The sequence below is a fragment of the Choloepus didactylus genome, chromosome 2 (genome assembly GCF_015220235.1).
Source record: "Choloepus didactylus isolate mChoDid1 chromosome 2, mChoDid1.pri, whole genome shotgun sequence".
In the NCBI taxonomy this organism is placed as follows: Eukaryota; Metazoa; Chordata; class Mammalia; order Pilosa; family Megalonychidae; genus Choloepus; species Choloepus didactylus.
The window spans coordinates 80,564,350-80,580,055 of record NC_051308.1 but is presented as its reverse complement, the minus strand read 5'-3'; positions in this window follow the sequence as shown (position 1 = coordinate 80,580,055).

Sequence of the window (15,706 nt, the reverse complement as noted above, 5' to 3'; positions counted from 1 at the left end):
AACGTGGAATATGACTCCCGGGGAGGAATGTAGACCCGGCATCGTAGGATGGAGAACATCTTCTTGACCAAAAGGGGGATGTGAAAGGAAATGAAATAAGCTTCAGTGGCAGAGAGATTCCAAAACGAGCCGAGAGATCACTCTGGTGGGCACTCTTACGCACACTTTAGACAACCTTTTTTAGGTTCTAAAGAATTGGGGTAGCTGGTGGTGGATACCTGAAACTATTAAACTACAACCCAGAACCCATGAATCTCGAAGACAGTTGTATAAAAATGTAGCTTATGAGGGGTGACAGTGGGATTGGGAATGCCATAAGGACCAAACTCCACTTTGTCTAGTTTATGGATGGATGTGTAGAAAAGTAGGGGAAGGAAACAAACAGACAAAGGTACCCAGTGTTCTTTTTTACTTCAATTGCTCTTTTTCACTCTAATTATTATTCTTGTTATTTTTGTGTGTGTGCTAATGAAGGTGTCAGGGATTGATTTAGGTGATGAATGTACAACTATGTAATGGTACTGTAAACAATCGAAAGTACAATTTGTTTTGTATGACTGCGTGGTATGTGAATATATCTCAATAAAATGATGATTAAAAAAAAAAAAAAAAGGAGGGGGAGAGGGGTTGTGACTATGGAAGATGGTAAGATTTAGATTCAGGGCATGTTCCAAGTGAGAGAAACAGCTGGGAAAACCCTGTTGTGGCTTGGGTGTTCTGCAAAGTGTTCATCTAGGGCAGGAAGATACAGGAATTCCTTAAATACTGGCAGAGATGCTTAGACTTGTGGGAAACCAATTGGGAGCCACTTTTAGGGTTAGGAGCACAAAAATTGCAGGGGCTACACTTCCCAAGACAATTGGTTAAGGAAGCAGAGAGGGCCTCCTGCAGAAGTGACATAGGCAGTCCCTCAAGGACACTTCCTTGCTGGGCCATGACAAAAGCTGTGGGTGCCCTCCCCCCCAGGGTACGGGAAGTTGACCGAGTTCATCTGGGTACAGGAAGTTGAGTGTGTCTCCCTCGTGGGCACTGGATGCAGCTCACTCTGGCAGCTCCATTATCCCTCTCTAGTTTCTCCTCTTCATCCCTCCCCCTCAGAGAAAACTCTGGACAGGGTTCTAAGGAGATGGGAGTGTGGGTGCTCTCTACCCAGCCCAGGCAACAACACCCAGCCTCCAAGGCAAGGCAGTTTCAGCCTCTTGGGGATGAGGCTTAAACTCTTCTCTCATACCTGTGGCTTGCAGGATGATATCCAGACTCCTCTGCATGGCATATAAGGCTCTATCTCATGTCCCTTCACCTCACACCTAAAATCCAGCCAAACCTGGCACCATGTGCCCCACACCTATGTACCCCTAACCATGAGGTCCTCTTGGCTTTGAAGGCCCTATGCCCCACTGTACTACTCAATTGCAAAAATATTTTTCAATAACCTAATTTCATTTGGTATAATTTATATATAATAATCAAATGCACAGATCTTAAGTATACAGACCTATGCTTTTTGACAAGTGCATACACCCATGTAACTGATATCCAATCAAGCTACAGAGTGTTTCCATTATCCCAGAAATGCCCCCATTCCCCTTTCCAGCCAGTCTGTCTCATCAGAGGCAAGCCCTGTTCTGAGTTCTATAACCATAGATTGGTATTGACTCTTTATGACTGTTCTACTTATTTTTTGAAACCTAGCTCAAGAGACTTTTCTTTTCTCATACCTACCCCAATTCCCCACCTCATCCCCAAGCTGTTGGCCAGGGGACTAGGCCCTCCCTGGAGCCATCCCAGTGCTTTGTTCATACCTCCATTGCCTTGTATCATAGAATTGATTTGCAGTCTGTCGCCTCTGTGATGTCCTGGAGGGACGGGACCATAGTCGTGGTCATCTCCTTATCTTCCAGTTTTTTTTAATTCCAGAGGATTGAGCACATTTTTATTTCTGGAATTAAAAAAAAACTGGAATGTCAGGCAGGTACGGCACACGGGTTGTGCCACTGTCTCCAGGCAGGGAACCAGCACTGCAAGTGGGGGTTATCTAATAGATGCCATCCCCTGGCCTGGGATTAGAAGTGGGATTCTGACCAACTCCCTCCTCCACCTTATTCTCCAACCAAGGCAACAGCCAGGCAATGATATGTAATATCAGGGGCAAGAAGAAAGCACATACCTCTCTGAGAAGACTGTGCAAATAGCCTATGGTTGTGTCAAGAGGAGAAGGGGGATAAAAATAGGGTGGAAGAAGCATTGCTCTTATTCTCAAATTGCATGTGTATCTATGTGTGTGTGAGTGAAGATGCAGGGACTGAAAGACCCTCACAGAATGAAATCTCTGTAAGTCCCAGCCCACCCATCCTCATTTCTTGGGAAACATCATGAATCAGACTATCCTTGGTTTCAAAGGCAGCCCAGTATACTCTCCTTGGTTGGAAGGCTGCCTTGGAGATGTGAGTGCTCCTTCGGACAGGTCTAAAAGGGCCTTGGGGAGGCCTGGAACTCCAAACCCTGGTGCCGAGCCCAGTGACTGACACAATATAGAGACCCATTAAATACGGAATGAATGAATGAATCCCATTCAGTATGGGATTGGGATACTGAAGAGTTGGTGAATGTCTTTGGGGAGTCATAGTCAATTCAGCCTCCCCAGGATGCTTGGGATAGCAGAAGTTCTCAGTTAAACTTCAACTAGAGAACCTTCTGGAATGGAGCACAGATAGGCTGAATGATGCAGTGAAACTTACTACTATAAACCAGATAACACGCCCCTCCTCCTGTGGCTCTTCAGAGTGGCCTGATGCAGAGCAAGCTGGAGCAAAGCCAGGAAAGGGTCTAGCAGATGTCAGAGGCTCCAGAGCTCAGCTAGAGTTGGAAGCAGGGCACCAAACATACACAAAACCAGTGCCAACTCTCCCTACCCATCTCCAAGCACTTCTGAAGGCCCTGGTGTACCTTACCCCCTTCTTCCCCTCTCCTCAGTATTCCAGAGGGGCATGTGCTAGCAAGAAACTATGGGCCAAATCCAAGTTCTGGGTTTGCCGGTAAGAACAGATTACAACTGGCTTTTGGCCAGCTAACACCTGATGCTGCTCTGGGCCCTGATTTGGTGGAAGGGAAACTGCCATTTTGTGGGGCCCACCATGAGCCAACACTGAGCTCAGTGCTTTGTACATGCCACCTCTGAGGAAATCAGACATCAGCAAGGTTAGGTATTCTACATGTGGTGATGTACCTAGTAAACAGAGGATAGGAACCCAGCGCTGTCTAGAAGGTCCAAATGCAGGACCTTCTCAGTGCCCCATCCCCTGACCTCTGAGCAGCTCTCCTCTGGCCCCTGGCTGCTGCTCTAGGCCATTTCTTCACACTGTCCCAGACAGAGATTTCTAGGTGCTTTCAAAGGCCACGGATCAGAGATCAGACCCAAGGGCCCTCAGAAACAGCAACCCCACTATGCAAGCATCACACACATGTTCAGAGATGGTAGGTTGGAGATACAGGAGGGGCTTTTGCCATCTCCTGGGAGTTAAGGCCCTGCCCTCTCTGCAGCTCTCTCTCTGCATCTTTTGAGTCACCTTCTGTGAACCCCCATGCCAGTGGGGAAATTGGGGTGTGGAAGTGGGGAGGGCTAATGCAGGGACACAGAGGAAAAACGGTTTTATAGGAAAACAAGGGAGGCTCAACAAAGCATGAACACTAGTCGTGAGAACAGTGGCAAGTCATAAGGAAACGTGCCTCTGACAATGTGCCTGCCACACCTGAGCAGAGGGAGAAACGTGGTTTGATGTGTGAGCAGCTGGGAGCTGGGGGGGGGGGGCCAGGGCTGGCCGAGCGGGGGTGGGAGGGAACAACAGGAGCAGGTGGTCCTTTCACAAGCTCCCGGGCCATCAGCCCCTGACACAGCAGCTGTCCTAGAAACAGGCCCAGGTGGACAGAGGGAAGAGCACAGCAGGAGTGCCTGGATGTTTTGCAGAGAAAGAAATGAGCCCTCCCTAACGGGCCCCACACATTTGAACGCAGAGAGACACGCGGTGAGCAGTGTGACTAAGCCAGGAATGAGCCCCTCCCTCTCGACCAGGCATCTGACTGTGCTGCTCCCTGTGTGACCACAGGGGAACCTGCGAGGTCCAAACCCTCGGGCTTTCTGGGCCCTCTGGCTGCAGTAATAGCAATAAGAAGCCCTAATGTTTAGTGAGCATTTACTCTGGCTATCCATCATGGTTATTACCGTCGTCCTCTCATTTAACCCTCACATTAACCTATGAAAGAGGTACTCTTCCTGCCCTTGTTTTCAGATGGGAAACTGAGGCCAGAGAGGTTAACTGAGGTTAATCCCAGATAGGAAAGACAATGATTTGATACGGGGTTGTCTGACTCCACTGAGAGCCACTCGGTCTATATATTGTGCACCTCCCCCAGCTCTGCCCCCGCCCAGACTGGCAGGAAGCTCTTTTCTGCCCCGGGTTCCAACATCCTCACGTCCCCAGCTCCAAGAGGATTCCACGAGACTGATGCTTACCTTCTCTTGTAGTTCAGTCTGACCCTGTCCCTCTTCTTCACTTCTGGGGAGGAGACAGAGAGCAGAGTCAAAGAACTTTCAGCTTCTGACGTGCAGTTTTTGACCCTGGGACCACTCTTTTCATCTAGGAGTTCCCTACACCCTAATAATGGTACTCTCCACTTATCCAGCAACCCCCAAGTCTTAGTCTGATGTTTGGAATTTTGTACATCTCAGCTCATTTAAGGCTGAGCACAGACCTGCCAGGTAGGCTTGACCACACTCTGGCTCAGCTCCAGGACAGCTCTTTGTCATTACCTGTCTGCTAGATAAGATGCTCCCCAGGGTCTCTTCTTATACTACAGCCTCTACGGGAGTAAGATTATCAGCTGTTATTGCTTACCACTGTCTATATGCTGATGAACCCCCAAACCTTCTCCCTGGCCCCTACAAGTGACCCCTATTTCCAGCTGCCCATTAGGTGTCTTCATACTTAATTTGTCCAGAATTAATGTAGTGTCTTCTACACATCACCACACCCGACTGGACCATGGCACCACCATCGATTCAGTTGCTTTGGGAAGAATCCACACTAACCATAATGATCCCTCACTTCCCTCCCTCCTATTTCCAATCAGCCTCCAAGTCCCGTCAATTGTGTTCTCACCTCTGGAATATTCCCTCTCTGTCCGTACAAACACTGTCCTCACCGTCTTGCCTCCTAACCCATCTTCTCCATCCTACCCATATTTTACTCAGTGCCAGATAAAGATGAATCAGAGCATGTCATTCCCCTCTTGCAAAGCCTCTAGTAGCTCCCAGCTCCACCCACCCACCCCCTGGAGTCACATTCAAACTCTACCAAGACATTCTGGATCCCTCATAGTCTGGTTCCAATCAGTTGCTCCCACCTCCTCTTCCACCTGCTCCCTAACCCCTCCAGCTCTAGTCATACTCAACAATTTTCCCCCAAATACTCCATGTCACCCACCCATTTACTTTTGCACACATTGTAGCCACCATCTGGAGTGACTTTCCTTCTTTTGTCTGATAAACTATTCATCCGACAAGATGCAACTCAAAATTCCCTTCTTTGAATGTCCTTATTCTTAGAAGATGCATGCTGAAATGTTTAGGAGTGAATACCATGTCATCCCTCTCTTTCAAATGATTTGGTTCTTATCTACATATATGTGTATATATCTATATATCTATAGCTACCTATCTATATATCGAGCTAGAGAAAACCAATGAGGCAAATGCTAACAAAGGCTGAATCCAGGTAGTGTTCTCTATAACCATCTTTCATCTCTTCCGTTTGCTTGAAATTTTTCATAATAAAAGGTTGGGGAAAAAGTCACCTTGTCTGTGAGGGTTTCCTTATTGCCCCAAAAAGCAAATGACCCCTTTCTCTTTACTCACCAATAATAGAGCACTTTACCATATTTTGTTGAAATGACATGTTCAGCAATTTTCTCTTCCAGAGACTGTGAATCTACAAAAGCACAGTAGCTGCAGGCAGTAGGCACTCAAAGACTAGTTTTTATTTTTTGTGAATGAATGTCCTCCCTGTAGGAGCAGCCCTAGTGCTTCACTCTTCACCACGTGGATGTGCATCAACATGGGAAAGGCTCTGCGGTGTGAGGACATATCACAAATGACTCTTTCCTGAGTGACAGAACATGATTTAAAACTCCGGAGATCCATGCTCTGCAACTGGTTCTATGATTAACCAGCTGTGTGACAATATGCACTCACTAACCTCTTGTACCCCAGTTTTCTCGCTTGCCAACGGGGTTAATGATGACTGTCTTACCCAACAAGTGAGGGGAAAGAATGTGAAAGCACACTGAGAAATCAAAGATGTCAGACAGATAGGCAGTTCCAGCCTTATTTTTGTTATTGAAATGATCAAGACTTTGCCCGAACCAGCGATGTTTTCTGAGTCATTCAGTGCTGGCGGAGGGGGGAGGAGGGGGCGGGGAAGGGCGGGGAGGAGGAAGGAGGGGGTGCTGCTGTGAAGGATAGGAATTTCCACCCAGCTGAAATTAATGAGCGCCTGTGGCTTGGCCTCATTGTCTCCCACCCCCGCTTTCCCTTTCCTCTGACCAAGTGACAACTGCTGGGAAACAGGACCCGAGGCTTGGGAATCTTAAAATAGAGCAGCAAATGTCTGCATCTCACACCCCCAGGCCTCGGTTGACCCATCCAGTCTGCTTGCGCATGTATATACACTCAGAGGGTGGCTCACGTGGACCCCCAGCTCTCTGCTCCGGAAGAGCCACAGCCATGGAAAAAGGAAAGATTGCTTCCAGAAAAAAGCAGTCATCCAGGAATGCAGTGTTTTGATTGGCTGCCCATCCCCAGCCCTGTCTGGGTGAGATGCTGCATCCTGATGTTGCAGCTTTCTCCAAGGCCTGGAGCTCCCTGGAGGAGGAGCTCTTCCTGGAAGCAGCCACAGTCTCACTGGCCCTAGAAGATCGGGGAAAGACAAAAAGAAGCCCGTGGGGATAGAGGGAGGCCATGACTCAATGGCTTCATGAAACTGGACTTCTCAGGCTCCGAGGGCCCCAGTTTGAGATGCTCGTATAACAAACACTGGGAGGCACAAAGTGCTCTGGAGTGGGGGAATACCTAGAAGACTAGACCCGGAGTTTGGTGGCCCCACAGACAACCCCAAAGTTCCAAACAGGTACAGTTTCAGGCTGGTCCTAGGGGAAGGTTCCCTTCTGGGCTTGAGGGCTGAGGAGACAGGACAAAGATCTTAAATCCTGCAAAACAACTGTTGATTCTCATCTGAATTTCTCCTGGCTAAGTTCATTCATTTATTAGCACTATGTGCCAGCTGCTCTTCACATACACTATCTTATTTAATGCTCACAACGACCATCTATAGGCACTGTTGCTAACCCTACTTTCCTTCTGGGGAAGCTGAGACACAAAAGGCCACTGCCCCATGGTGGCAGAGCCGTGGTTCAAATGCAGACAGTCTGGTTCCAACACCCGTGGGTGTAACCACTACCCTATGCCAAGAAGCTTCTAGGAGACTGGCAGTGCAGGGGTCACAGTGAGGCTGGCAAGCAAGGACCCTCAGATAGCTTACATTGTGGTAGGGAAGACAGATAATGAGCCTGCATCAAATTGCTAAAATAATTACCAACAGTGATCAATACAATAAAGGAAGTAGAGAGTCAAGGGGGAACTACTTTAGGTAAGGTGGCTGGGGAGGTGTACTGGGCAAGTTTCTGTTCCTAAGAAGAGAAATTGACTTTCTCTGACTTAAAGAGAAAGAATTATTGAAGAGTTCTGGGTAGCCCACAGAATTTTCTGGAAGTCTCAGGAAACAGACAAGAACAAAGGGAGGCTAGGCAGCCAAAAAGTCCCTCCACCAAACCAGTCTGATGACAGCCCAACAGGTGCCACAGCTGAAGGCCACACGCCTCAGCCTACTCCACAGCCGACGCTGGGACTCCCCAGACACCCTGCCTGCTCTGCTGCCTCTGGAGACCGGATGCTGCGGCCACCGCCAGCCCCAAAGTGGATTCTCCACCGTCTCGTTTCTGTGCATCACCAGCTCCTGATTCAAAGTCCCAGGTGGGTGGAGCTAACTGGTGCCTGCTGCTCCTGATGCAAAGCTCCAGTCTGGCTGGGCAGAGGGGGAGGGGCAACTGAGAATGGGGGTGGGGCTGACCATCCATCCACTCTCTATTGAAGTCCCTCCCATTCGGCTAATGCAGCCCTTTCTTTTCGGCCTCTCTTCCCATAAAAATAACAGCCACTAATTTTGAGTCCCTACTGTATGCAAATCCTTCACAGGCAGCATCTCTCAGGCCTACCACTCCCTTGCAAAATAGTTAATTAACCTCTCCATTTTCAGGTGTAGAATCTGAGGCTGAGAACGTTTAAGAGTCTTGTCTTGTCCAGTCCTCCAACTAGGAAGTGGTGGCATCCAAATTTGAACACAGGTCTGTTATGCTCTCAGGAGCACATGCTGCCTCCCAAGGGGGTTGATGAGAAAGGCAGGCAAATTATCAGTACAGAAGTGATTCCTGCTCCCTAATCCTGTACATGATACCTGGTGGCAGGGGACAGTAAGCTCTTTCTGGATTTAGGACCACAGGCCCCTGGAGCCCTTCCTGTTACCCCAACAACTCCAGCTGTCTCAGCCTCTGAGTAGATGGGGTCTGTGAGGCCATTTGGAAGCCATCTCTGGTTTCTGCTTTGTCAAGGCAGATCCCTCTACTCTGTCTACCCCACTGAGCCTCAGCCTGCAAGACTGCCACAAAGCCAGCCCCTCTGGGATTCTACACCTCTTGTTTTCACTGCTATGGGCAGGACTGCCTTTACACAAAATGCACGTGGCCCCAAAGCTGCCTGTTGTTGCATTTTTGTAAATCAATACTATATACCCAGTGACTTACACCATCATTTCAGAAATCTCCAACTGTTCTTTAGCTCTCACAGAGAACCGGACACACTAGCTTAAATTTCACTGCCTGCTCCTTTCCCTACTTTGCTTGGCAAGCAAAGATCAATAAGCCAACTTTAAAAATACTAGGGAAGCTCACCATTAATGGACTCCTAAAGGCAATCATTTTACAAAGTGAAAAAGCTTGCTGCTTGAAAGGAAAGACCAACCCCTAAGGTATTTGTGTTGTGAATGAAATTTTTTCATCTTGGTTTTTATTAATCAGTTTGTACATATATACTTAGCTGTCTACTAATAAATCAGTACTATAAAGTGAGTAATTTGGTCAGTGAGCACGGAGAGAGAGAGAAGCAGTGAGAATGAACCTGGAATTCTGGGCCTTTCTGTTACTGTTACGGGCCACCTGCCCAGCCTTTCAGGACTCAGTTTCTCTCTTTGAAATTGGAACAGACAGTCTTGCATATTTCTGGAGGCTCTCATGAGATTTTAGTGATGCTCTCCGGTGAAGGCCCTTTGAGATTCACCTAAAGCATTGTTAGAGAGCAGAATGCATACATCTATTTAGAGCCTTGCATCTCGCCTCCAGGCCCAATGAAGCAGTTGCTGCCACCACTTGCTAACTGCCCTCTTCTAGGCCAGGTCTTTATTTTCCCAAAGTCCTGGTGCCCAGTCATTCCTAGTGAGGAGAGCTGGCACTGCATCATTCACACGTTCCCCCGAAGCCCAAACAAGACAAGCGAAGCAGCTTATAAGGGTTGAAAACTCGGTCTCAGGCTGCTGACAGAGATCTGCACAGCCGTGTTTCCCCTGGCAGCAGACAGCTGCCGTGTTAGGGTGTGAATCAAACATGCAAACCTCTGGAGATTTGTCTCTCGCTTCTCTGAGACACAGCTTAGCAGAATTGCTGAAAATATGGTGACACATTGCCTCAGCACCAGGCTCTCCGGGAGATGGAGGAGGGGGAGGCACGCTTCTCTCCAGGGCTTAGGAGGATGTCTGGTCTTTATCCCTGTCCTCCTGTGTGCCTCCCTGCCTGCCGCTGTCTCTTCTTCCCATCCTGACTTTCTGGATGTTCCAGACTACAAGAAGCAAGGCAGGCCCCGAGCTGCCCTGAACACCTGTTGGGGGCTGTGAGTACAGCTTCCGGGGCAAGGGCACGCTGCCTGGAGACCTCGGGGCAAAAATCAGGCTCCCCCGTCTCCCCTGATTCCTTGAGCTAGGAACCGTGTCCGTTCATGTGCCGGTGTGTCCATGTGGGTACACATGTGTGATGGAGGACTGAAATTCTCTCCAGAATTGCCGGCAACTTCAGCTGCTTTTGTTTGACTCTCCCGTCAGAGGGCTGGTGATTCCCTGATGTACGACTGAAGTAACGTACTGTAGGCTTGTTCTTTGGCCTCCCCGAAGACGGATGCAGGCTGGGCCCAGAATGTCGAGGCTGAGGTCAGTCACGCAGCCGACAGAAACCTGCCCAGAGCTCCTTGTTTTTGCACCTAGGATTTTGTTTTATGTCATGATTATTTGGTATATAGTTGCATTAGTTTATATACAAAGGCCCACTTACCAGGTATGAATCCCAGTCCTCAAAATACCATTTTTCTTTATTTCCTATAGCTTAACTGAATTTCTCCCTTTGAGGACCCACTCTGCAGACAGCTAGAGAAGAAGAAAAAAAAAAAAAACAAAACCCAAGAAATCAGACCTTCTTGAGGTAACCCTCTGTGAAATGGTCCAGGCTTATTGGGCATTATACAATGTCAAGTGGGGGTGAGGGGTGAGGATGTATGGGCCTCGGGTCTTTGGCCTTCTATCCACTCAGGTTTCTCTGAGAGAGCCACCATCTCTGTTGACAAGTCCTTCAGACCTAGCAGCACTCTGCTTCTTTGTTAGTTCTCTTGGTCAACGGGAACCTTTTGCATGACTGTCTAAGGACCCCTTGCTGAGACACATTTTCCAGTCATTTGGCTCTAGCATCTTGCTGCCTCCCAGGTACACCCCTGGAAAACAGGCCTAGGTCCCCTCTTATTTTATAACTCAAAGAACCCTCTTTGTCCCTTCCTGCCATCAGCCCCAGGGGCACTCTCTTTCCAACGGAGAAGCCAAACCACCCCAGAGAGGACACCTAAAGATGTGGACATTTGGGGTTCCCCATGGGAAAAACTAGCCAGTTACTCTAAAAGCCCTGCTTGTGCACACAGAGCTCACAGTCACATCCTTAATGCCTCATTCTTAAATATGAGCGAACAACCAAGGACCAGCAGACCTTAGAGCAGAGCCTCAAATGTCAAAGAGAGAGATAGAAACAAACAGTAAACAAGAACCAGAAACAAAGTAGGGAACAGAAGAAAAGAAAAACAAAGAAGAACAAAACAAAGTCCATCATTTACATCCTCAGAGAAGCAGGAAAAAATATTTCATTTGTGAAACAAAAACAGAATTTTTTTTAAGGAACAATCAGAGAAGAAGAACAAGACTTTAGAAATTAAAACTATAATAGCAAAAAAAAAAAAAAAAAAAATCAATAGAAATGTTCAAGAACAATGTCAAGGAAATCTCCCAGAAAGTAGGGGTAAAAAAGATAAAGAAAAGGAGAGTAGGAAAGAATAAATAAGGAAATTAGGGGATAAAGCCATGAGGTCTCATTTCTAACTCACAGGAATGTCAGAAAGGGAACAGAGAACACAGTGGAGAGGAAATTATCAAAGAAATTATATAAGTAAACCATCAGTTTATGTCAGTGTCCAAACTGACAAGGCCTACCAAGTGCTCCTGTTGAATGAAAAAAGACCCACATCAGAACCCCAGAAAAAAGGAGATCCTAAAAGTTTACAGACCAGAGTGAGGGGTTGGGGAACAGGCCACAGTGAACAGGAATCACAATGGCCTCGGTCTCCTGGATAGCCGCGTTGAAAACAGAAGACAGTAGTAGTGCCTTCAAAACCCTACCTGAAAACTACATTCAACTTGGAGTTCTATCCCACCCAGATCGAGAATGAGCAGGAAATAAAGATAGTTCAGTAGGAAAAATCTCAAAAGAATGTTCACTCACGTGCTCTTTTGCAGAAGACTACAACTGGAAGTTAAGCTCTGTTGAAATAAGGGCATAAAATAAGAAAGAGGATGCAGTGGAAGACAAGAATCAGGAGATGAGCAATAGGGGAAAGGAATTCTCAGGAAGTAAGCACAGGAAAGGGCAGGACAACAGCTATACAGCCGACTAGAGAGCAACTTCCCCAAATAAGGGGTCAGAGGACCCCAGGAGAATTGTCTCCGGGGGCAAAAATTAGCTGGCAGACTTGACGAAGTGGAAATTTCATGAGCAGTGTTTTATAGGGATGTTGGAGCATGTGGGAGTGCTGATAGAAAACTAAACACATGAAAATTAGAGGCAATTATTAATTCCAGGAAAAAACGAAGGTGCAAGAACAGATATGTAATTAAAATATATTACTTCACTTAAGTGCAAATGATATTTACACAATCAAGATAACAAAAGCATTGAATAGGAGAACGCCTCCTTCGGTTTCCTGGCTTGGCACACCCAGCAGGGTGGAGGCAGGAGGCCACTGAGCCCGGCGATGGCCCCGGAAGCTCCGCGTCGGCGCCGCAGCCTCCTCATGCAGACTCACGGACTCTCCCAGAAGGCCGCCTGCCTTGGAAGGGGACAGCTCCATCTGCGAGATCTGAGACCCAGAATGGTAGCTGCCCCTCCAGCCCCGGAGCAGTTAGCTGGAGCCCGGGCTCCTCACCGCCTGGATGCCGGAACCAGGGCAGAGCTTCCCCGCCCACCCGGGCTCGGAAAGAATTTGAAGTTTAAAACACCATCAAGAAGGAGCTAAGATGGCAGCATAGAGAGGAGTGGAAGACTGTTAGTCCCCGCCTCCCCGAACAATCCATAAATGACCAAAAAACTAGTAAATAACCTGGAATAACTGCGGGGAGACAAACGTGACTGTCCACTCATCATACACCAACCTGAATTGGGAGGAATGCCCAAGATCGCAGCATAAAATCTGTAAGTAAAACTGCAGACCGGCGCTGAGAGCCTAGAGCCGAGAGCCTCTCCCTCATGGAAGCCTCACGGTGCTAGAGAGCAGCACTCTCTCAGCCCAGCTCCAACTGGGGTTTTAATGTTAACTGCTCAATACAGACAGCGAATCCTCAACAAGCAGACAGAGGCTTTTTTTTTTTTTTTTTATCATCATTTTATTGAGATATATTCACATACCACGCAGTCATACAAAACAAATTGTACTTTCGATTGTTTACAGTACCATTACATAGTTGTACATTCATCATCTAAATCAATCCCTGACACCTTCATTAGCACACACACAAAAATAACAAGAATAATAATTAGAGTGAAAAAGAGCAATTGAAGTAAAAAAGAACACTGGGTACCTTTGTCTGTTTGTTTCCTTCCCCTATTTTTCTACACATCCATCCATAAACTAGACAAAGTGGAGTGTGGTCCTTATGGCTTTCCCAATCCCATTGTCACCCCTCATAAGCTACATTTTTTTTTTTTTTTTTTTTTTTTGGCTTTTATAAAAGGGGGTTTATTTGGTTACACAGTTACAGTCTTAAGGCCATAAAGTGTCCAAGGTAATGCATCAACAATCAGGTAACTTCACTGGAGGATGGCCAGTGGCGTCCGGAAAACCTCTGTTAGCTGGGAAGGCACGTGGCTGGCGTCTGCTCAAAGTTCTGGTTTAAAAATGGCTTTCTCCCAGGACATTCCTCTGTAGGCTGCAGTTCCTCAAAAATGTCACTCTTAGTTGCACTTGGGATATTTGTCCTCTCTCAGCTTCTCCAGAGCAAGAGTCTGCTTTTAACGGCTGTCTTCAGACTGTCTCATATCTGCAGCTCCTGTGCTTTCTTCAAAGTGTCCCTCTTGGCTGTATATCTTGAAACATTTCCAATCCAGAATGGAGCTTTATATTGCATTTGTCGTAAATCTACATACCTTCTCTTCCAGATAACTGTAATTGCAGAGTAAAGCTTGCTTTGACATCAAATGGCAGGGTGATAGTATGCTACAACCCCTTTGTGGATATTCCATATGAACACACAAAACGTATGCCTCAACCAGATCCTATGCAAAGCAAAGAAGAAACCCATGACCAAGTGCTGAAAACCAGATTAGAAGAAAAACGTGAACATCAAGGACCCATGATAGAACAATTTAACAAAATGTTTTTTAGTACTAAACACCATTGGTATCCTCATGGGCAGTATCACAGAGGTCATAGGAAACCGAATCTCCCAAAAGACAGATGATTTTCAGATTCTCATTAGGAATCAAAGAGAAATGTTATCTTTTGCCTCATTTGCCATTTGTGAAAATGTAATCTGGTGTATTTACTAATATGTTATATAGTAAAGTAGTAATAAAATATCTTTTCATAATTTAAAAAAATGTAATTGAGGAGTTCTGCTTCCCATTAGGATGTAGGAAGTTACAATAATTGTTCCTATAAGCTACATTTTTATACAACTGTCTTCGAGATTCATGGGTTCTGGGTTGTAGTTTGATAGTTTCAGGTATCCACCACCAGCTACCCCAATTCTTTAGAACCTAAAATGGGTTGTCTAAAGTGTGCGTAAGAGTGCCCACCAGAGTGACCTCTCGGCTCGTTTTGGAATCTCTCTGCCACTGAACAGACAGAGGCTTTTGGTGACAACTGACCTTGGGAGAGTCGGGGGACATATCTGTCTCAGGACGGGGAGCCCAGAGGATCAGGTGCTATCTCTGGCTGACAGGTGAACCTGGGAGCTTTTCTGTCCCTTTCTCCCTCTGTGGAGAAAACCTCAGCCGTTTTCAGCCCACACTGCTTTGCAGTAAAGACAGCCTCAGCCATTTTAAAATCAAAACATTTTGATCAGCAAAGTCAGAGAAACAAAGAACTTAACTGATATGCAGATGACCTCTCTGGAGGGGGGGCATAGCTTCCCAAGAGGAAAGGGAGGGGCCCAGCTCTACTGCCTGCCTTTCTGGAACCAGACCCCAAAGCCTGGGGGAGGAGAGCCACAGGCCACACCCTCTTACACCAGCTGGTGACAGGCTGACAGGTGTACCTACCAGGCAGAAAAGCACAGATGTATCAATCCTCTAAGAAAAACCATCAGGGAAACCAGATACTGAATATTTCCTCCTTCTGTGACCTGAGCCTGTTCTCATCTGGGAAAACCTGACTGGGGTGGCCTAGGAGGTCAGATGCCTAGACAACAGAAAACTACAACCTACACTAAGAAAAATGAAGCTATGGCCCAGTCAAAGGAACAAACATACACTTCAACTGAGATACAGGAATTTAAACAACTAATGCTAAATCAATTCAAAAATTTAGAGAATATTTTGCAAAAGAGATAGAGGCTGTAAAGAAAACACTGGGCATACATAAGGCAGAAATTGAAAGTTCAAAAAAACAACTAGTAGAATCTATGGAAATGTAAGGCACAACACAAGAGATGAAAGACACAATGGAAACGTAAACAGCAGATCTCAAGAGGCAGAAGAAAACACTCAAGAACTGGAGAACAAAACACCTGAAAGCCTACACGCAAAGGAGCAGATGGAGAAAAGAATGAAAAAATATGAGCAACGTCTCCAGGAACTTAAACATGAAACAAAGTACAAGAATGTACATATCATTGGTGTCCCAGAAGGAGAAGAGAAGGGAAAAGGGACAGAGGCAATAATAGAGGAAATAATCAATGAAAATTTCCCATCTCTTATGAAAGACATAAAATTACAGATCCAAGAAGCTCAGTGTACTCCAAACAGA